At 42.3% G+C, this 22,206-nt stretch overlaps 1 protein-coding gene across 3 annotated transcripts in view; it reads right to left on the bottom strand.

Annotated features, from left to right (window-relative positions):
- The window catches only part of Ken (ken and barbie), a 35,369-nt gene extending 23,155 nt beyond the window's left edge, over positions 1-12,214 (bottom strand). Inside the window, exon 1 of one of the 3 annotated variants that reach the window (XM_070292869.1) lies at positions 8,366-12,214. The gene's annotated coding sequence lies outside the window, so the exon portion shown is untranslated. The remainder of the gene's footprint in view (positions 1-8,365) is intronic. The other 2 variants (XM_070292871.1, XM_070292870.1) reach the window with 2 other exon arrangements.
- Positions 12,215-22,206: the final 9,992 nt, after the last annotated feature.

The following is a 22,206-nucleotide window of genomic DNA, read 5'->3' as shown; positions in this document are numbered from 1 at the left end:
GCATACATCAATTGGCTCGCTCGTTACTAGACTATCCATGTTAGAGCTATTACGCCTGAGTATATGGTAATCTTAATAAAGGTTTTCCGCGTGCGTTCTATATGTATAACATCATTCCTTGAAATCAAAGAAAACATATTACGGAGAGGAAAATACATTCATATGTTAATCCATTCTCGATCATACCACTTGATTATATCCGTTCGAACGTCTTATATTTATTCGATCGAGATACTATTTAAAATGTCAGATCGTTAATATTTTCATTATCTCGTAAACTTCTTCTTTAGATGGAAAAAGCCACGATAGAAAGTCAAGCCGATGAATTTCTTCATCCGTTAGATACCCACATCAGGCACCGACGCTGCGGGGTTCTCTCTCGCGCTACCGTTTCTTCAATAACACAATCCTTTTTTCTTCATCGCGTATATATACGAGTACGTTACAGGGAGGCGGTGTAACGGGCAGGCGGGCGGCGGCGAGCGAGCGAGCGAGCGAGCGAGTGAGTGAGTGAGTGAGTGAGTGAGTGAGTGAGTGAGTCCCGAAGGGGCCTCGTCGAGTGTACAAGCGGGGCCCGCGATAGATGAAAGTGAAAGGAAAGGTAGAAAGGGTTGGCAGAGGTAGAGGTAGGTACTCGCCGCTATTACTCGCCGTACAAACTCGGGCCGTCCGCCCGCTCGGGGGCCTCGGGAGCGCGAGATTTACAATCGCCACGAGTCCACAGAACGACGGGGCCCCGTGAACCGAGAGCGAGCGAAATACCATACGGACGGTCGCTGCCGATTAAAGTGCATGTATGTACCTGCAAAGGCGATATATATGTATATATGTTTGTGTATGTGTATACACACGTGCTAATATAACGTACACGCGCAAATCGCGACACGGATTTTCTGCAGTAAAGGGAGAGGTGGGGGGGGGGGGAGCGAAGAGAGGGACGCTTGTATTTTCTCGCGAGCCTCTCTCGCGTGGACACGAGTGCGCTCCTGTCATGCGATTCTGTCCGGCTTTGCGATAATTTTGCGTTAGGATCTGCCGGACACCGTCGCGTAGACTTGATTTTAGATATTTCAGCCGAGCTGCACGATCGAGCAATAATTCCGGTGGCAAGTAATTTCGTGTAATATTATATCCACGCGTCGAATGTATGGTACAATAAGGGATAATAATTAACGGTTCCTTCCGATTCGCGATCTTTCCATTCTTCGGCGTAACCACGTACACCATAATCGCAAACAATATCAGAATTAATTATACTCGCGGGAAACCTAACCGATATTTTTCTATGCAATACGACTTTTAAATTACAGAATAATAACGAGCTCTTTTTTTGTAAAACTCTTTTAGATTTGTCAATAAAGAACGATTCACGATATAATTTCTCTTTCTAATATGTATCATATTTTTTAATTATGAAATTAGAAATTCCCCTCCCTTTCATTTATAAATATGTATCATTACAATTTATTTGTCATGAGATACATTATATTTTTTAATAAAAATTTTTTATCCAATAAAAAATTATTAATAAAAAAGATTAACAAAAGATATGATCTTGATTCTAATTTATATGTTACAAGCTGAACGTATTTTAAAAGGTATTTAAAAAAAATTATATTTTCAAAAATAAAAGTTTAGTTAAACAAAGGAGAAAGGTAAAAGGGTAAAAGAAGTTAATTTATGAGGGCGCATGTCAGACGGTAATGTAAGAGATCTAGATCTATGATTTAGTCGCAGTAGATACAAAATTTCCCGACACGCAATATTAGTCGATAAATCATTTTTGAAGCTTCGTGCGTACATTGTGCACGGAGTAACGTGTGACGAACGGCTAAATTGCGTTAAGAAATTTACGGGTCTGTCGAGAGCCAAACTTTCAAGGTTGCGACACGTCTGAGAGGACGGGTTTATACTCGATTACGTAGGGACGTGGCGGGGGAGTTAAAAATAGTAATGCGCGAGAAACTTTCTTCGCGAGCTGCGACGAGGAGCGTTGCGCACGAGGCTCATTTCGGACGTGATATTTAGGACGGCGCAACACACGTGAACAACCGTATTTTTCGTACAATCGACGGAAATTTCATCGGCCGTCGTAATCGTGCCTACCAATTCGGTATGACTCGGTTCAGGTGAAAGTGTACGCGGTGAACGAAACATTTTCGCCTAACGTCCTAAATCGTTGAAGTCACGCTTTTCGCAAGCCCGTGTGTAGCCGCTGTGCCAGGAAAACGGTGAATTTCGATCCTCGATCATCGTCGAGTCGACGAACCGTCGACAAAATTCTAAGATATGGCTCGTTCGAACCTTGAAAGATAATTATCTCCTTCTACGTAGTTATTAAATCTCAATACATTGAGGAAAGGTGTTATTTTCAACGGCACTCTTCCAATTACAAATTTAACTTCTGGCTCCGACAAATCGCAGCTTTCAATTTTTGAGTAGGCACGTTGGTCCAATAACTAGAAGATTGAATTAAATCTTGGCATCTTCACATAATCGTATTTATATAAAAGATTTGCTATTTAATGTCGTTGATACATGTCGCGCGCAAATGGATTCGAACGTATATACTTCGATGTATAGCGGATTGTATCAGTTCGTACACAATTAAATTCCTTTCAGTGCATCGACAAAACGATGACAGTCCGCGATTCGTTTACGTCGCGTATCGATTTTTACGACTAATTGTATTAACGATGGTAACAGAACGATCATCTCTCCCATCCCTTTTTAGTTGATCGTTTCTTCTGTCCCTTTATGGATATCTAGAGAGTTTCTCCAAGTTTTTTGGAGAAATAATTTGCGTCGCGAATAATTTGTCCGAAATTAAAGTCTCTCACCGCAAATGATAATACTCGACGCAAACGATAATAACGATATTCTTCGGTTCACAGCACGATGACTTTCGCAACCTTCTTTGCTTGGAAAAGAATTCACTCGCTCTTAAAATCCTCGGAATTCTAATAAATGGCGGCCGAAAAATGTGCTCGTGGAGAAGCGTACCTTCTGAATTCTCACGCTACAGATTCCTTCGACGCTCTAACGAAGCCGCCGAACACTTACGCGCCGTCGATTCTACCCGCTAATGTGCGTAGATAGGAAGCATTATCTACGTAAATTTATTCGCAGCGCATACGTAAACTTGCAACTTTGTGCCGCTTTATGCAAATCGCCGGCGTCGCGCATTATACGTTTCCGGGGTCTCTCGCATCTTATCCCCCGCCAATCCAGAGAGTCCAGATAATGTATCGTCCTACTACCATGTGAAAACCGCGCCCGCATTAGATCGATATTACATAGACAAGGCGTCGTGCTTGTCGGCTGATCGGATTGGCTATCCGATGGAAAATTTCCAGAGGCAGTCCTAAAAATAAATCAAGTGCGGTTCGAAAGTTTTTCTTTGAAAATTCCAGAAAGTGCGACCATCAGCATGAACAACATGACTGCTAATCTACAATTATAACTCTAATGCCTCGCTATGATCGATTATGACAACATCAGCTTTCTTTGCGCGTGTGATCCACGATATCAATGATTCCAAAGGTCGAATGATCGAATTATTTCCACAATATGGTAGGGTATCTATCGTAGATAAATTTCTTAAACCGAATGCAACGATCGAATTCATGTGATATCCATCTTACAACTGGTCTTACAACTCTAGGAAGATAGTAACACCCGGCGCCGATAGAATCAACAAGTGGATCCGGCGACAAATCGTCGTCTGAATCGATCATGAAGGCGCGAAAGCGATGTGCGAGAGAAACAGGGATTAGAACTTCCTCTTTCGCGGCAAGAATCGCACGCGCGGATTCCCACGGTGCGGAGATAAGGCAAAGGCGGAAGATAAAGAGAGACCGAGAAGAGAGATGTGAGGGGGAAACGGAGAGAAACGAAGAAAAAAAAACGAGGAAGGAAAAGAATGATGGGAAGAAAGAGAGAGAAAGACAGACAGAGAGAGAAAGGACGGAGGAAGGAAGAGGAGAGCAAGCGGAGAGGGAAGGAGAGCTCGGCGAGGACGATGTGGGAAAAGAGGAAGCTAATCAGAAGCGGAAGTACGCTCTGGCGAGGCCCGAGGCCTTGAGAAGGCATACAGTCAGCCGCGTAGCTTTTAGCTCTCTTAATTGCAACTTTATTTAACGCGCCGGTTCGACCAATCCACGGACCTCGCACGGCGGGAACGCGCTGTCTTAATAAGCGTCTTATCGCGTATGCGAAGAAGAAACGTCTGAGAAAGGAACGGACGCGAACCGTGGATAGTAGAAAAGCCTGAAGTGAAATACACGAAGAAAAGTGCATTGTCTTTCTTCTAGATGAATCACAGTCGAGGATATAGGTACGAGTTGCATGTTAGTATTGTATGTAACTATTGTATTAATGCGAACGACAGCTATCTGTAGTTAATAATCGGTAAAGATATATCGCATAAATTATGACTATATTATTATGTAATTGTGTCATTTTAATTGTAACTGTTAACAGAAAACTGGATCGCGCGAATTTACGAATTAAAAACATCTTTATTGTGAAAAGAAACGATAATTTAAAAACGAACAAGATTTAGATCGATAAGAAAGGTTTAGGAATATCCAATTAGAGCGTCTGTTATCTCGATTGCATTTATCTCGCAGTATCCATATTAATGGCATCAAGTTGCAATAATAGCGAAATAATTCTCAATACAGTCATTGACGAACAATTGGGATATCTGCACGTGGGATGCTGCGACATCTTTTCCATTTATTAGCGAAGCCGATTCGAGGAATGCCATTTCGCTTAAAGATGAGTAAAAATTTCAATGCAATTAAATCGCTTCTAATCCGTAACTTCGTTCGTCATTGATAGAAATGGCTTAAGTCAGTTTATTTAGCGCGAATTCGATGATTCATTTCGCGATCCGCTCCAATTTACTACATCAGATATCGATTAATATCAGGGCATATTAAATGCGCGTTACACCTCGTATTCGATCTATCAATATCACGAATCATAATATCGTTCGTTATCTCATTAATTAATCGTATCAATCAAGTAATCCGTTTCTATCTCGTTGCCGATTATTCGATAATTTGATTTGCTTTAGAAGCAATCCCGAAAGATGTTGAATAATACACACATAAACAAGATCTAGTAAAGCAATTAAAAAAACAACAACAAAAAAATAATAGCAGTCAATGTCTGTTTAATTTGTGAACATAAATCATTGGTTTCATAATTATAGAAAAATCTTTTAATTAAATGTCTTTATTTTCAGAATATGAATATATTTTCCAAAATGTCACACGCAATATATTTGACATTTACAAAATATTTACTTTAATTATTGACACGTATCGACGCGAATTGATATTAATTACTCATAATCCTTACTTGTTACAGACAAGTTTTCGCTCATCCTTTTTCACAGCTGCATAATGTGATAATTGCACGTCGCGCTAATCTTCCGAAAATTACTTCGGCAAATTTAAGGAGAGTGACGATGTGGAAGGTATTCAGTCGCGCGAATAACGATTATGGTCAAATCGTTTTGAGCCGTGCGCTAAACGATTTGGCCATAAATCTACGTTGCGAATTAGATCCTCGATGTACAGATTAAACAAATCGAATAGTTGACATAATCAAATTTATTCGCCCAAGCGAATATCCGAATAATTCTGTAGCAAGCTGTCGCTAATTAAAATGAGGAAATTCATTCGCGATTTACGTTAAATACCTGTCAACATCAATTATCAGCCGTAATGTTATTATAAATTTTCACTCGGGGAGAAAAGTTAAAATATTTTTATACAAAATAATATTAGAAGAGTAATGAAAACAAATAAAGGCGCTTATATAAGACAAAGTGATGGGAAATTGTCAAGAATAATGATTTACGTAGAAAATATGTATAATAAATAATCTTTTTGAGTTGTAAAATGCATAAAAAAAGCTGTAAAGAGAAGAAAAAAATTTAAATTACTAGTAAAAATATATTTTTTGAAATAACATTAAATATATGTATAAATAATTTATGTACACGTTGCTGTTACGTGCATTCTAGAAAGAGAACATTTGTGTCAGAACTCTCTATTGTTTACCGAATATGCTTTCTTACGCGCGATTATTTCCGTTTAAGAGAAGAGGAACGCGCATAATGCGACGCGTGCAAAAAGTGAAGGAAACCCGGAATTTCGACTGGTTCAGCTTTTCAGAACCCGTGACTATAATCTCTGTTGCACTCGCGCTTCAATGCACATGTGTCTCTATGTGCAGGCGCCATACGAGCTCACGCGTCTCTGACGGATAATGGCAAGATGAATGCGAAATGGCGAACGCAAAGGCACCTTTCGATACGCGACCTTGACTAGAGATCGCTTTTTCTCTTCGATTCGTCATTCCGCGCCATTGATGATCGCATTGGTCTCGCGCGAGGAGCGGTTCGTCGTTTCCTTTTTTTTCTTTTTTTTTTTTTTTTTTCTTTGAAAACGGTTACACAACGCTTGTCCATAATAATCCGCGACTCCATGGTGCCATTCTCTGTGAACTTGAATTATTACGCTGAGAAGAAGTTTTCCTACCTTCCTATCTCTTCGCGAGAGAGTTTATAGCTGCCTGCTGTAAGCCGCATATGATATTAAGAGCGCGCTTTATTCGTGTCTCTATACTACGGTTTCATTCGCGTTTCCTGTTTCTCTTGCTTTCCTATTTTCCAAGACAGTTTTAAATAAAATGACCGGCATATCGTCAAGTGTCCTCAGAATTTCTACGAATTTATCGATAATAAGAAAGATTAATATAACATACTTATTCGTCAAAAATACATTCGGCACATATTCGTCTATTATTTGTACTTTTTTGCAATATAGTTTTTTTTTTTTTCCCAAACCTACCTGCATAGCAATATCGAATAATTTGCGCATGTTTTTCTAATCGTATGTACATTATACTTATGTATTCGTTTAATAATAACGTTTTCTCGCGGAATATCAGAATTGCAGGATGAAATAAATATCCCGCGCGACAAGCAACGAAGATTTGCGCTTCGTTTGCTCAGCGAAGCTAATTATTGTTTAGCGGATATTGCTGAGCGCAGACTTTCACAGATGGAGAAAAACAGTTGTTTCTTTTTTTTTTTAAGAAGCAATAACTATGTCACTTGTGTGCTCGATGGCATACACCACCGATCATATTTTCCCATTGTCAGCGCGGTTCGCCGCAATCCATCTATCTGTCCCTCGCGGCGCGTCAGGCCTTGCCGTCTCGTTTTTGCTACCAATTACGTCGCCGCATTAATTCACACTGTCTCTTGCATCCAATCGAAATGTCAGTTTACCGTTTCGTGGATAAGAAAAGACGACAATGAGTCGTCGACGGCGATAAGCCGGTGAAGACTTGACGAAAGATTTGGACGTCCCTGAATACGAACGGAAATTCGTACATATCGGTACGTATCGGTAAAAACGAAAAGAATCGCTATCGTCGTGTACGATATATTGCTATCGTCGTGTATAACTAAATGCATGATCGTCGTCGCGCGGAGATCGATACCTGTATCTTTTCGCTTTATCCTATCATATCCGTAAAAGTGGCCGCAAACATTTTCCAACGCTTATGTCAACATTACATCATCGATCATCCTTAACCCGGGCTCGAGCTAAACAGCGCGATCGGCCAACTCATCTATTATCAAAATATCGGATGCTAGCAATAACAGAGAGAAAGATCGAGACCATTTAGCTCAAGAGGTCGCAGCGCAATTTATCCTTAATTATTCTCCTTCCCTTTATTCGATCTATCTGTTTGTAATATCAAAATATTATGCACCGGCGATAATAGATTCGTCAAAGTTTTTCCATTCGCGCAACTTGGTGGTACAATTTGCCCCTAAATCTCCATCTGAACGATATATTTGAAATCGCTCGACTCGCCAGAAAGAAGGTGAAATTGACACGTCCGCTGCCGCATATATCGCCAGCGGTACATGACCGGCGTGAGAAACAAGACTTACAGTATACAGGCGTTTACCTGCACTTGTCGATACGGCACAAGACATTTACAGCACCTGTCGATTGTTTACGTTAAGTTTGGCCGCCAATACACAAGCGTAAAACATATCGCTGGCGTGAGAAATAAACCGCGGCGAAATGCATGTGGCGGCGAACGTGCTAATTTCTCAATCGTCTTATGCAACGTAGACTTTACTCGAGAATCTGTCAGGGCGATAGCGTAATTAACGCGACAGAAATACGCATCAGCTGACATCGTTTCGATATTCGTAAAGAAATAGATTCTCGAGAAGGAAAAGAACGAATTATGTAACTGAGAGAGAGAGAGACAATCATCAGCATTACATACCCGTAAGAGTTATGTAGTTCATTTTTCTCACCTTACGCTTTTTCTGCCGCTATCCAATGTGTGATCGGCAACAGTATCCAGGATAAATAACGCGACACGTTATTTATATATATATGTATCCCTCGGGAGTGTCACGTCGAACCTGAAGGCATCCTCTTTGCGAGCCGGCGACGAGGAGCCGAGATCCTGTGACAGCGGCAACGTGAACGACGCTGTGGACACGTGACGTACATTGATATTCCACGGCATGGATCACTCACTGAGAGCACGAGAGAAACAAATCAGTAGCAACAACGTCGAACGAGAAAGATAAACTCAAACACGAAAGGTACTCCAATACGGATTGTCGAGAAAAATCGGCGACGCCGATACTATATGTATCACACTTCACACTTGGTGCGGGTACGCGTTCCTCGACGAAAATTTGAACGAAAATCAATCTCGAAAGCCGAGATTGAGCGAGATTGATGAATTTTTACCGATTAGCCGTTTCTTCCAATCCTCCTTGTCATCGCGTTTCGTTCGGCTCTTTCGAACGCGCGTTCGCTCGATGTCACACGCACGTGGTTTTCCCTCTCGCACGCACACTACGTATATAAAACGCGCGTTCCCGATGGATCGACGTACCACAGCGAACAGATTCGTCGACGATCCTTCCGCGATGATGACGAAGAAAGGCGACGACTACGACAACGACTAATGACGGCGACGACGGGAAGAACTTTTTTCGCGAAGTCTGCTCCGTTGACTGTCCAGGGTCAACCGGCTGGCTCTCTGCGCGCGGCACTTTTACCCGTTGGGTACTCTCAAGGACTCGGAGGTGGCTCCTATTCCTTTCTCTTATCCTTTCGCGCGCGCGCCTTTTTTATCCCGCTAACCTTTTTAAACGCGCTTTTAATTCCGCTCGGCCGTGTGTGTCCCCCTCCCCCCCCCCTTGTAGTGGCGGTTCTCCAGCCAGCACCTTTATCGCGGATTACCAAATTTTTCACACAACACGGTAATACCGACGACGACGACGATGATGACGACGACGAGACTCTTTTCCGCGAATTCAATGTCGGTAACAATCGACGGGGGAGCGGTAGAGCGGAAAGCGAGCGGCTCTCGCCACATCCGGATCGTCTTTCAGACCCGTCCTACACGGTCCGTCTGCCCTCCGCCTCTTTCTCCTCGTTCCGAGAGAGCGAGTTCCTCGACTTCCTTCGGCCTTCCTCGTCCTCGTCCTCGTCGTCGAAGCACGCGACGGTCGCGAGGATTCCGTGTCCTCCTCCTGCGGTTTTTCCGCACACGGGTGTCGTATCGCGGTATGTTCCTCTCCTCCTCCTCCTCTTCTTCCTCCTCTTCTTGCCTCTTGTCTCCCTCTCCGTCTTGGTCTGTCTCTCTCTTTCTTCGCTGTCCTTTTCCCTTCCGCGTCTCCCTTTCCGTCTGTTTGTCTCCTTTCTCTTCTGCGTGTTGTAATCCCTTTTGCGAAACTTCTTGCGCCCGAACGAGACGGCGAGGTAAAAGCGAGCGCGCTGTCGATCGCGAACCGAGAGAGAAAGAGAGAGAGAGACAGGTTAAATTCGCACGCGAATACCGCGTCGAGTCCTTCCACCGCGGTGGTGCTACCCAGTTGATGATGACAACGACGATAATGATGATAATGATGATAATGATGATGATGACGATGATAACGACCGCTCTCTACTAACTCCGGAAATGGAGGGATTACCGGTGGGATGTACCAGCGATGGTGACCTTGAACATTCGCGTTTCGCGCCGAACGGAGTGAAACGCGCGATTACTTTCCATCGTTCGTTCTAGCGTCTGTTACCACGCGTATAGAAATCGCCTTTTCGACCACGACGACGACGATGACGGCAACGACGGGAAATCACCACGTCTCGTCAACACTATGCGCGCAGATACACCTCCTCCGCGAGCGAGCGCGCGAGCAAAATACCGCGCGAGCGTATTTCGCGAAGCAGCGGACTAGAAAACGTTGTTACGCAATGAACGGAGAGCGCCGTCCCTCTTCTCTCTTCTCCTCGTTCTTTCCCTAGCACGCCCTCTCCGACTTCCACGGATAGATCCTCCGCGTCCTCCGCGGCGTTTCTCGTCAAGGGCGCCGAAGAGGAGGCGTCCGTGATTATGCGAATCCGGACGCGCGAAAACACACATATACCACACGCGCGCGCGTGTCCTTCTTACTGTCTCTTTTTTCTGTCTATCTTTGGGAGAAAGAACACACAAAAGTCACCGGAGAAAGACGGGCGAAAAGAGAGAGGCGAGAGATATTCGGCTGTGCCCGCAGCTTACGAGAGGCAGGATCGGATTTTAGCGCGCGCAGCACGCGCTCCCGCGAGCTCAAGTCACGGCGGTTTCAACTTTTACTTTCAGCTCTTACACAACACGGCCCGCTCTTGCCGATACGTAAGCGGCGAGCGTGCGGCGAGTCCTGGTCTCCGCTTCGAGGCTTCTTCTGCTTCTTCTTCCTCTTCTCTTTCTCTTCCTCAATTTTCTCTTCTTGTCCCTTCCTCCCTTTATTTTCTCCGCTGCTCCTTTCTCACTTCCTTATATCTCTTTTTCGTTGACAAGCGTCAATCATCACAAGACCAGAATGAACTTTCGAAAGACAGCGCTAAGTCTGACACGCAAGCTGGAACTGTCAAAAGTCTTTCGCACTTTCTTTTCTCGGATCTCTTCTCTCTTGGACGTCTTGGAAAGCACGTGCGCCGACGAAAACACGTGCGAACGAACATACGTGTCACACGGGTAGTATTCTCAAATATGTCACTCGCAAAAATGTCGAAAATGACAATATAACGAGACGCGTCGAAAGGGTTCACATTGAAAAATCGCTCCGATCACAAGTGACAATAGGAGATCCGAACGAGTTGATCCCGCGGGATGTCCGGAGAAAAGGAGACACTTAGATCGCGTAGCACGTGTCCTCACGCAACGGACAGCGTGTGAGAATGCTTGTTGTCGATTTTACTAGTGATAGTCTGTAACGCACTTCCGCGCTCACACAGGCGGTGACACTCTCGATTGGAACGACGTATGTTTTCTGCAAGTATGTTTACTGTCACTCTTTTTCTCTCTCTCTCTCTCTCTTTCTCTCTCTCTTTCGCTCCTCTTGTCAGAGGACCTTCTTCAGGGAGAGAGGGTTCTCTTCCGGTCTCCGCGGTGTGTCTCACTGCTCTTCGCTCCGTCGTAACTTTTGCGCAAAGCCGGGACCCTCTCTCACTCTCTCTCTACCTCTCTCTTTCTCTCAATCAATCTCTCTTTCTCTCTCTTTCTTTCTCTCTCCCGTTCTCACTCTCCCCCTCGCGCGTTCGCGCTCCCTCTTTCTCTGTCTGGTCCTAGGTAAGCGCGAAGAGAGGTAGAGTCGGACGGTCGGCAGGAGGTGGTGGCGATGGTGGTGGTTACCGGTACGTTGGTAGTGGTGGCACATCAGCGATACTCTAATGTATCCAATGAGTGCAGCGACGTACGCCGGTAGTGGTGGTGTGACGACGGTGACAGTGGTAGTTGTAGCGGCAGTGTGGCGAATCGGTAGTGGTAGAGAGGAGGCCAGGTGGGCCTCTTGGGCTTACAAGCAAATTCAGAAAGGGTTGAGGGTCCGTAAAGCGCGTCTCTCTCCATCGAGAATTCACGACGATATACTCTGCATCCAGAGAGGAGGAGGTCGTACGAGTCCGTGAGTTCGTTTGTAAAGGGATCGTAGTATTGGTTCTTCGTCGAGAGAACGACTCTTTCTCTCTCTCTCTCTCTCTCTCTCTCTCTCTCTCTCTCTCTCTCTCTCTCTCTGCATCCATCTATCTCCTGTCTTTCCTTTCTCGCTCTTTCTCCCCCACTATAAGCGCTCCACCTACCACCACCTTCCTCCACTCTTTCTTTCCCCACTGGTGCTCTCACTATTGCATTACAAATAGCTCTCTTGCCTAGGTTTTATTGGTGAGGTGTCGCTCTTTCTCTCTTTTTCTCTTTCTCTCTCTTTCTTCTCTCTCTCTCTCTCTCTCTCTCTCTCTCTCTCTCTCTATATATATATATATATATATATATATATATATAACTATGAGCAACCGCATATGTGTGCGTGTACGCATGTGGCTTATGTGTTCTGTCAGAATGCACATGCACAGGCGCAGGCGTCACGATAAGAGCAAATTCTCTGGTCTCCGCCTGTTTTTATTGGAGCATGATTCTCCATTGGTGTCTTTCTATCTCTCTTTCTCTCTCTCTCTCTCTCTCTCTCTCTCTCTCTTTCTCCCTTTCTCTTACATTCTTTCATCTATTCTAACTCGCTCTTTCTCCCTCAGTCTCGGCTCTCTCAGATTCCCTCTCCATTTCATTATCTTTCTCTCAATACCTCTCTAGCGTACGCGAAATCTACGCACACTAGGCTAAATATATGGTCTGTACTATGTTCCTGTCTTCTTCATTCGAATGCATCAAAATAGAGACGCTCCTTGTCGTCGCAATGGTGTAATATAAAAGCCCGTGCGCGTAATGTGTAAGAATGGAGGCAGAGAGAATAAGAGAGAGAGAGAGAGAGAGAGAGAGAGAGAGAGAGAGAGAAAAGACTGCAAGGATCACCGTGCGATCTCGGCGCTTCTTCCTGCTCCCTCGTGTGTCCTTCACAACTTCCTGACACGTTTCTTCCGCCACATATCCGTTCGTTCTTTCTTTCGCACGTTTCTTTCCTTCCCTCTTCGCGCTATACCTGCAATTTCTACTCCGCCCTTTCATCCCTTCCGTTTTTGCATCGCACACTTTTCTCTCATTTCTTTTTTCTTCTTTCAATTCATCACTTTGGTTGTAGACTCCATACTGTATCCATACTGACTCCATCCATACAATTTCTTACTCCGCCTCCTCATTCCGTCCATCTTTTTCTGTTTCTATACATCTTTTTTTCTTCCAGCCCAGCATTGGTAATATATCGCCACTCCTACGTCCTGACCCATGTTTCCTTTTCTCTGCCATTTTTCTATTATGCTATTATAACGCTTTAACCAGAGTCTCCTCTCTCTAATGCCAACTCATCGATCTTTCTATTCACTTCTTTCTTTTAACATTAACTCGTAATATAAATCGTTGTATCTCTTCTATTCGTAAGTTATCTTTGTATTTATTATCCGCCATTTTCAAATATAACTTTTTCAACTCATCATTAAAATTATAAAATCTTGTTTAGTGAAAAATGATCTATTATCTGTTTATTAACTTTATTCGAAGGCTCTTTTATAAATTCTAATATCGTTATCCAATTTGCTTCACGTAACGAAATTTATTCGAACGCGTCGCGCTTGTGTTTACCTTCTACGTCCTTGTTGTCTATCTCTGCTTATTACTTATATTTCCTTTCCTTTTTCAAATATTCTTAAAGTTCTGTTTCATGTAATAGGTAAGTCGACAACGAGTCTCGGAAAGAATCAGACGTGAAATAAATAAGTATCGTTCTCTTGTTAGATAGTATTAAGTCTCATTTTCAAACCTACAGATTTTTCTACTCGCAGAGCCAACAAAGATCCCCTTTATCATATCAACTTTTTCTCTCTTTAACTGAATATCCTAAATTACGAAAGTTATAATGTTTTTCTTATTGTTTGTCTGAAGATAGCACGTTTCAACATTTTACTTCAGATGATATGCAAGACAATTTGAATATGTTAAAGTTGAAAACAAAAATATTCTGTAACAAATCATATGAACATTAAACACTCTTTTTCTATTTATTTTCTTTTTTTTTACTCTCCTTTAACTTGCATTCTTCTTGTGTCTTTTGTGCGCATCGGAAGAATCGACAGATTATCTTCAAGCGTTCGCGAAACAACAGATCGATCGCTTTATCACTCTGGCTTTTCCTTTCTCTCGCCTTTCTCTGCATAACACTTCCGTCCGCTTCTTCCTTTCTCTCTCTTTCTATTTCCCTCTCTGTCGTTCTTTTTCCTCTTTTTTATTTGCATTCTTTTTCGAAAAAAAGACACAGGCGTAGCATAAAGATCTCTTTCTCATCAAGAATTATATCGACGATGCTGGTCGCTGGTTGCGGCGGTGTTTTACGAGCAATCGATCGCGAAATGCTTGAACGATTCGACGGTAAACACGGCCGGTTTAATGTCCGTTACCTCCCTTCGCCAGGAAACGTGGAGTTTTGTTCGATCGGCGAACACGTAGCTCGCAATCAAACGGAGAGAAAGAATCGAAACCGGTATAATTTTGGTGAAGTCAAAGATTTCGATGCTGCAGGCAAACGAAAACAATCTCCGCGCTTACATTTATCGGCATTGAAAAATGAAGTCGATGATATTACATCGGTTTCAATTCTAACTTACGACATCATACTCTGACAAACAAATAAGAATTAAAGCACGCATTACGAGGATTAATTATCAATCGCTAGGTATGAGAACGCGATTTCGTGAACAAACCACCATGTTGAAGGATAAAATACACGTGCATTAATAAATATATTGCTTCGTCATTATTTTATGTAACAAAGCCTTCATTGAAGTCGCGCGATTGTCTTCAGTCTTTTGAAACGAGAGTCGAGACGGGGTCAACTGAAAAGTGCGTTACGCAAGTCGACTGTGGTACGCAAAGAAACGCGTGTCGCTCCTTAACGAAAATCACGTGTAAATGTTCGATTGCCATCGTAGATTCGTTATTTAGTGGGTAATATGCTGCGCCGATGTTGCTTTACAATTTTCGACCTGACGAGCAGCTTCATTTTTTCCGCCGTCACGGCGGATTGTCATCGACGATCGGCGAATCTGTGATACGCACGATGATTGCAGTAACGCGACCGACTGCTATACTTAGCGCGCCAGACGAATCTCGTTGGAGGGCCGCGTGGAAAGGAGGTCGTGAAACAGCTGATGCGGTGAGTCCCGTGTGACGGCGCCTTTACGCGGTCTTCCTCCTTCCCGCCTTTCGCGTCTTCATCTGTACAAAACAGCTGACGAAACAACGCTCGAATCACGTTATAAAATTTATTTGATTCTTTTAAAATCTTTATCCAAACGTCGTACACTTAACGATGGGAATGTCCGATATCGTGTCATGTAATCATAACTTTGTTAATTAGTTTTTTAGATTTATAATATCTACTGTATGCATGCAAATATCTGCTAAGGCACATAAATTACGCGTGACGAGTTTACATTACTTAGTAGTAAATAATGTAACAAACATACGAGGATATGTTTTAGTGCGTGATTATTTGAGTGAAAATAATGTTTTATAGTAAAGAAATTTAATTCAATACGATTGTAAAATTCTTCGACATACGTATATCAAATATAGTCGATATAAAACAATCAATATAATAGTTTATGTGTCTCTTTTTACCCGAAACGTTTCATTGCTGATCAATTTAGTTTTTATTCATCACCTTCAGGTTGATTCGAATAATAAATATTCGCCAACTCGGGAGATTTACCCTTTTCGTATAACCGTGAAAAATGTCAACTGCTCAACCAATCATTTAATCGTTAATCGATGAGAAATCCGTGACCTTTCGTGGGCAAATATAGACTTACGAGCGGGTAATATCCCTCGTATACAGATTCTTGGAGATTAGCACGCCCGGTATCGACGATTAATCGATGTTTTTGCAAGCTGATGTCCGTTTCGCGAATAAAACCTCGACCATGCACATTCGAAAGAGAGAAAGAAATAAATAAATATCGCTAGCGGGCGAAATGATTTATCACTCAATGATACATCGCGAGTCAAGCTGAATCGAATCGTACAAGAGCGAAGGCGTATTATTTCCGGAAGAAGCGCCGCGCATTTCTCACGCCTGCGTACGCGCAAATATTTGCACATCGCTATCATTCGTGCAATATATTAATCATGCGGTATAATTATCACGCTTGTTTGATTGTCGCGAATCATGTCCGTCGATTTATCCGACGACGATCGGTAATGCCGTTTGCGCGCTATTTATTTATTTATGATGCGGTCTAATTTACAATCGGTACGCGAGAGAAGGCCAAGCGGCGTTGCGTAATCGCTGTAGGGAGCATACGGCTGCTGTTTATTATTATGCGCGAAAAAGAGGAAAAAGAAGAGAAAGATGGAGAGAAAGAGAGAGAGAGAGAGAGAGAGGGGGTGGGGAGACTCGCAAGGTCCTCCTCCTCTCGGTGCCTCGGCATACATGCAATTAAACACTTTACTCTTTCCCCCGTTCCCGCCTTCGTAATGTGTTTACGCTTTCGAGATTCTGAGTCTCGGCTTTTTTTAAAACGACATTTTCTTGCACGATCGTTTGCTTTCTGAAAATCTTCTTCGATCTGTTTTCGTCTATTATCATTATCACGCTTTATTTATTTTGGATTAAAATTTTTCAATTGAGAAATAAAAATTTAAATAATTACATATAAATCTTTAAATATTTGTAAATAAATTTCTCAATATCAAAAATACTAATTAAATTATAAAATATCAATCCATGTTTCGCTATGGCTCACAATATGAAAGTATCGTAATTTTTGAAATTGCAATAGTTTAAAATTTTTCGACATTATCCGTAATCTTCTTATCACAATCTAGAATATAACAAGCGTTCGTAATTCAATGACTCATGCACGATTATAATTAGATACAGTCTTCTAATTCACTGATTTTATTTTTATAAATGTGACAGTGAAAATAAAATAAGAACACTGTTATCACTGTAATTATGAAAATATTATAAATACCTAATTCTCTTTTCCTTAATTCCGAAAATTAAGTATTGAACACGTCAAAAGCAAAGATTAATGATGCAGAATAATATTTGAAAGGAGAATAATTTACTCTAATTTTTTTCTCTCGTGAGACAATTTCACCCTTCCTCTCGACACTACTTCCAATTCTGCTCCCTTCTCTTTATCTCGCCCAGCCCTTCTTATTAATCTTTTTTCACTCTCTTTTTCTCTCTCTCTCTCTCTCTCTCTCTCTCTCTCTTTTCCAGTCTTTTTTAACTGCCCTCGTCCAGACGAAGCGGTCGACAACGATTGTACTTGCACCTTTCTCACAGTGCGACGCACAGGTTTGATCATCCCTTCTTTCCGCGTCCCTTTCACTCGAGCCAACGAGCGAGAGAGAGGGCGAGTGAATCTCTCGGAGAAAGAGAGGTCGCGGCGAAAGGCGAAGGGAGAGGATGTAGCAACGAGGAACGTTAACAGATAGCCGGGATGAGTTGAGAGCGAGGGGGAGGAAAGAGAAAGAGAAAGAGCGAGAGAGGATTCAGTTTGAACGTGTGTAGGTTTAGATCCTCTCGCGCGCATTTCGAGATGGGATTCGTTTTATTGCGAATCCGGTTTGTGCTTCCCGCATTTGCACGACGTGCTAGCACGGCTATAAGAGCACCGAAGGGAGAGCGCGAGAAAGGAGGCTCCCGGGAGGGAGAGTTGCAGGAAAAGGAAAGGGCCGCATGTAGGGAGGGAAACCTTCTTTCTTTCATTCCGCCAACGCTGTTGCTCCCGCCCTATCTTTCTTCCCCCTCTTGTCCTCCCTTTCTCCTCTTGTTCTATTAGTTGTTGCTGCGCGTTGCTGCTGAAACCGCCGCCGCCACTGCTGCTGCTGCTGCTGCTACTGCTGTTGCTGCTGTTGCTGCTGTTGCTGCTGTTGCTGCTGTTGCTGCTGCTGCTGCTGCTGTTGCTGCTGCTGCTGGTGCCTGCTACCGGCTGTCGGTCGGCTCGTCCGTCGCATGAGAAATAGTGGTGGTACAGTTGATGGAAGGTGGAGGTGGTGCCCAGTTTCAAGGTTGCCACCTCATACTTACGCGAGTCTCGCGCGCGTAAGTTACGCACGTTAACTAGGCGTACTATGCCTCGCTCTTGTATATAACGATCGGGAATAAAACACCGAATCGTTGACAGCCACTGAAACTTTTAAAATTAAAAAGAAAAATTATTTTTAAAAAATAAAAAAAAATATCTAAATTTAGAAGAAACTGCGAAGTATTTGATGCCATGCGTTTCATACTGTACTTAAATCTTTAATATATATTAAATATAACAACTTATAATAATATTAAACTTTTTCCGAAATAAGAGATACGAGAATCTAAATAATATCACTAATAAAGCTCTTATTGTTGACCAATAGCTAAAGATTAATAGCTAAGCTTTGTTTTTCTGCGCATGCGCACCTATTGCAAAATCTCGCTCTGGAAATACCAACCACATATTATATACCATTTGACATAACAATTATGATGCGACTTTATTGCACGCAATAAAAGAACAAAAAATAAACACGTATCAGACTAATCGAGGATCAGGCGAATGGAATTACGGACGTCCTAGAGCGCTGCGCTTTTTGTCGCACGATGAAAGGCGGTAACACCTTTTCGCGGAAACATACGAGTGGATTCTAAAATAAGAACGAGGTTGCACGAGCGTGTGCGCTCGTCATTAGCATTGATGGGACACTCATTTACGCGCTGTTAAGCCGATCGAATCAACGATTTGCGATTTCCCGCGCGGCGCCCTCGAGCATCAAAATCATTGTCAATCTACGATGACTAACCATCGAGATTTTTTGAAGTTGTACGTTGCGTGTAGAATGGACAGAGAGAAGAGTAGCTTTGTTTAAAATTGTTCTTAATAAATTGTTAACTCGAAAGAAACACATTCGATGAAGTCATCTCGACGCGAAGGAGATAATCCAACTTCATTGCCGTCCTGCTTTCACGAAGCGAAAAGATACGGCCGTTTAAGACCGAGGAGCGTCTCGGAACTATTCGCGTAATGATTACAAGATGGGCACATCTATTTATGCACATATTTGCGCGTCTTGCAAAATATCAGCATGCCGAGCTCGTTTGCCGAGCGAATGTGTGGCTTTAGGTCGCCGACAAACGCTTCTCTTTGTAACGTTCCTCCGATGCGGCAGCCACGCGCCCATTGACAAGGCGAGATCAGTCACGTTTGTAATAAAAATTAGTAAACTACTCTTTCATAATTAACATATTAAATGGCACAGATGTGATTAAATGGATAAAAAGTTGCTACGTCGAATTAAATTAAAGATTAAATTGCAGCAAATTTGCCACTTGCTTCAAACCACGCATCTTTGAAACTTTCATTATATCCCTTTATATCGTCCTTAAACACAGCACTACATAATAAAATTAATATTGGAAAATAAATTGAAAAATAAATTGGAAAATATTAATATCCTTTTCCCCTGCCAAGAGAGTGAATTGGATATATCAATACGCTTCATATTATTGTATATTATTGCTCGAGAATTTCCTCGCGCCCCAGTTTGCAACCCCGATGCCTTAGACAATTGAAAACGTGCGAAATTGATTGCGTAAGCCTGACATCGTTATGTCGTTTTATTAAGTGTGTAAGAGAGACGTGTCGCGTCCAGCGTTTCTCTCGAACATGCGCATCTTATCACGCGCGCAGATCTGTTCTTGTTTCAGTCAATAAAAACTCATGCGCTAATCTCGCTCGTCACAAAGATTTTAATTACCTTGAAGAGTCCCGTTTGCATCTCCGAGCGAAGACGCGCGCGTCGTCCATCGCGCCGCTTTATCCCATTCGACGCTTCCATCGGCGATTCTTCGCCGACGAGATTCCTAATAGACGATCGCGAGCCCGTAACTCTCGTAATAGAAGAAAATGCGATTGTGCTATCATCGCGGGGAACGCAGTAATAGAGCATAGTAATGGCTCCCGGACTGATGTCATGCGGTAACCTTCTACTTCGTATGTAGTAGTTGACAGAAATACGCTAGCGTGTCCGCTCCCGTGCTCCCGTTCGTCGAAATAGAATCGAAGCATGCGAGTATTCTCGCCCCGGAAGGTATTTTCCGCAAAAAATGCAATCGTAAACAAGCTTCCCGCCAAGAAATGTCCCAGCTAACTTTGTGGAAACGCGTCGTCGCGAAGATGATGATTAACATTTTCTGTAATTTTTCTGCGTAGATAAAAGTATTTTTCAAAGCATGATTCACGCAGAGAGTAGTATCTTAAATAACCGAAGGATTTTTGGCCGACACTAATGATAAATAATAAATAATTAGAAAAAATCTATAATTCTGTCGTTGCGAAATAAAATGAATATCGATACATTCTCATCAAATATTAGATTAATTTTTTCATCAAATGTTCTTTTTTTTGTATCTTTTTCTTTTCCCTGTTTGTTCCGCATATCTTGCTTTGCGGATCAAGTTATCCGATAATATAAAGTCAATGTGTCTCCGGGAAAAAAATTAATATTAAAATTGTATCAGATTGATGAAGCGCATCACTCATTATCAATGCGATTTTTGAAAGTGATTTGTGAAAGGCGAGTTGCGCGATCGCGAAAGTTTTCGCGAAACGACGGAGCACAGATCGTGACGAATCTGCGCGTTGGCGACGAACGATAAGGTCTTTTTTCCACGTACATACGTGGCCAGATAATAAGCCGCGAGACCTCGACTTTCCAAAGAAGAATACGCGCCTGGCCGTAAGGAAAATAGGAAAAAAAACAACGACGAGGTTGCATAAGAGATCGTCTTTCTGAAACGACAGTTCTCGTACCGTCGATAGAAACGGTTGGAGTTAAAGGCGTTGACGCAATCGCGCGACATCGGTCGGAGTCGATGCATCCAAGTGACAAGAATCGAGAAGAAACACGCGCAGAAGAGCGAATGTCGGCACTTGTATGAGTATCATAAAATTATTTCTAGAAAAATTATCGTTTTTTTAATTTCTTTGTCAATTGCTAATTGTAAATCGAATACTTGAAGAATATAGGCGACATAACTTGTATTAAATACGCAGGAACGGAAACCTTTCTCTTCCTCTCTCTCTCTTTCTCTTTAATTAAGAATACATGTAATTTACATATAAAATTTCTATAAAGCAATTATATAATCTCAATATAAGGACGGAATATGCGCGAGATAAAAATTAGGAATGATCGCGGTGAAATGTCGTTCAATCGCGCAGCCACGATTCGCGTAACTGATTAGATTCTCACAATTCATGCAAATTCGCATCACGTCACATATTGGATTCACGGTCATTTCTAACTGCGTTCTTCGCATATATCTCGGCTTTCTTTTCTATAATCGCTTTCTTGTCGCCATGCACAATATTTTTACATATTTTAGATGACGCAATTGCAATAGTATTTTGTGACAGTATTTCTCAACCATATGCTTATATTTGTTGCCATTTCCAATCACGATTTTCCCTGATAACGAGTTATTGTCTTTATTGCTCTTATCTCATTTCTAGAAAGTATTTGAAAGAGTACAAACTGTCTTCAGTGCGATTATCGACGATAAAAACGCGAGAAATATTTCATCATATAGGTCAATCGGTGTATAGAGAAAAATGCGAGCTTAGAAAAGCGCGTTTGAGAAATTTAAAAGGAATATTTTAAAAATTTTTCCTCTCTCGAAATACACGGCTATATTGTGTGGCGAGGAGAAAAAAAAATATATATATATATATGTGTGTGTTGTGCGCTACCGCTAGAAAAACCTAATGCGCTATTACATTAATTGATTCCACGTGTTCCACGATGGAGCGCGTTATCGATTGCATTGAAATAAAAAATTATTTACCCGGTTTCTCTCTAGGATTTATTGTAACATGGCCGCGACACGTGTGGAATCCGCTATCGATTATTGTTGACGGAATGCATACTCGAGATTAGAAACGGAATCGTGCTTTCTTTAATAGAACGGCGCTAATTGTTGATATTTTGAGAGCAGCCGCGGCGCGATAAAACGGTCTATACGATAAATCGATCGGTACAATCTTCTGTTACCTTGACTTGACACATACACGATTAAAGCACACGTTTAATGCGTACGTGCACGCGTGCACCTTCCCGCGCCTTTTTCTCCACGATCCTGATCTTCTTCGCCCTGCTTTCGAGCGC

The sequence above is a fragment of the Polyergus mexicanus genome, unplaced genomic scaffold (genome assembly GCF_030449975.1).
Source record: "Polyergus mexicanus isolate NDT 795.1 unplaced genomic scaffold, iyPolMexi1.0 SCAF_3, whole genome shotgun sequence".
Taxonomy (NCBI): domain Eukaryota; kingdom Metazoa; phylum Arthropoda; class Insecta; order Hymenoptera; family Formicidae; genus Polyergus; species Polyergus mexicanus.
This window is presented reverse-complemented; position numbering and strand designations above follow the sequence as displayed.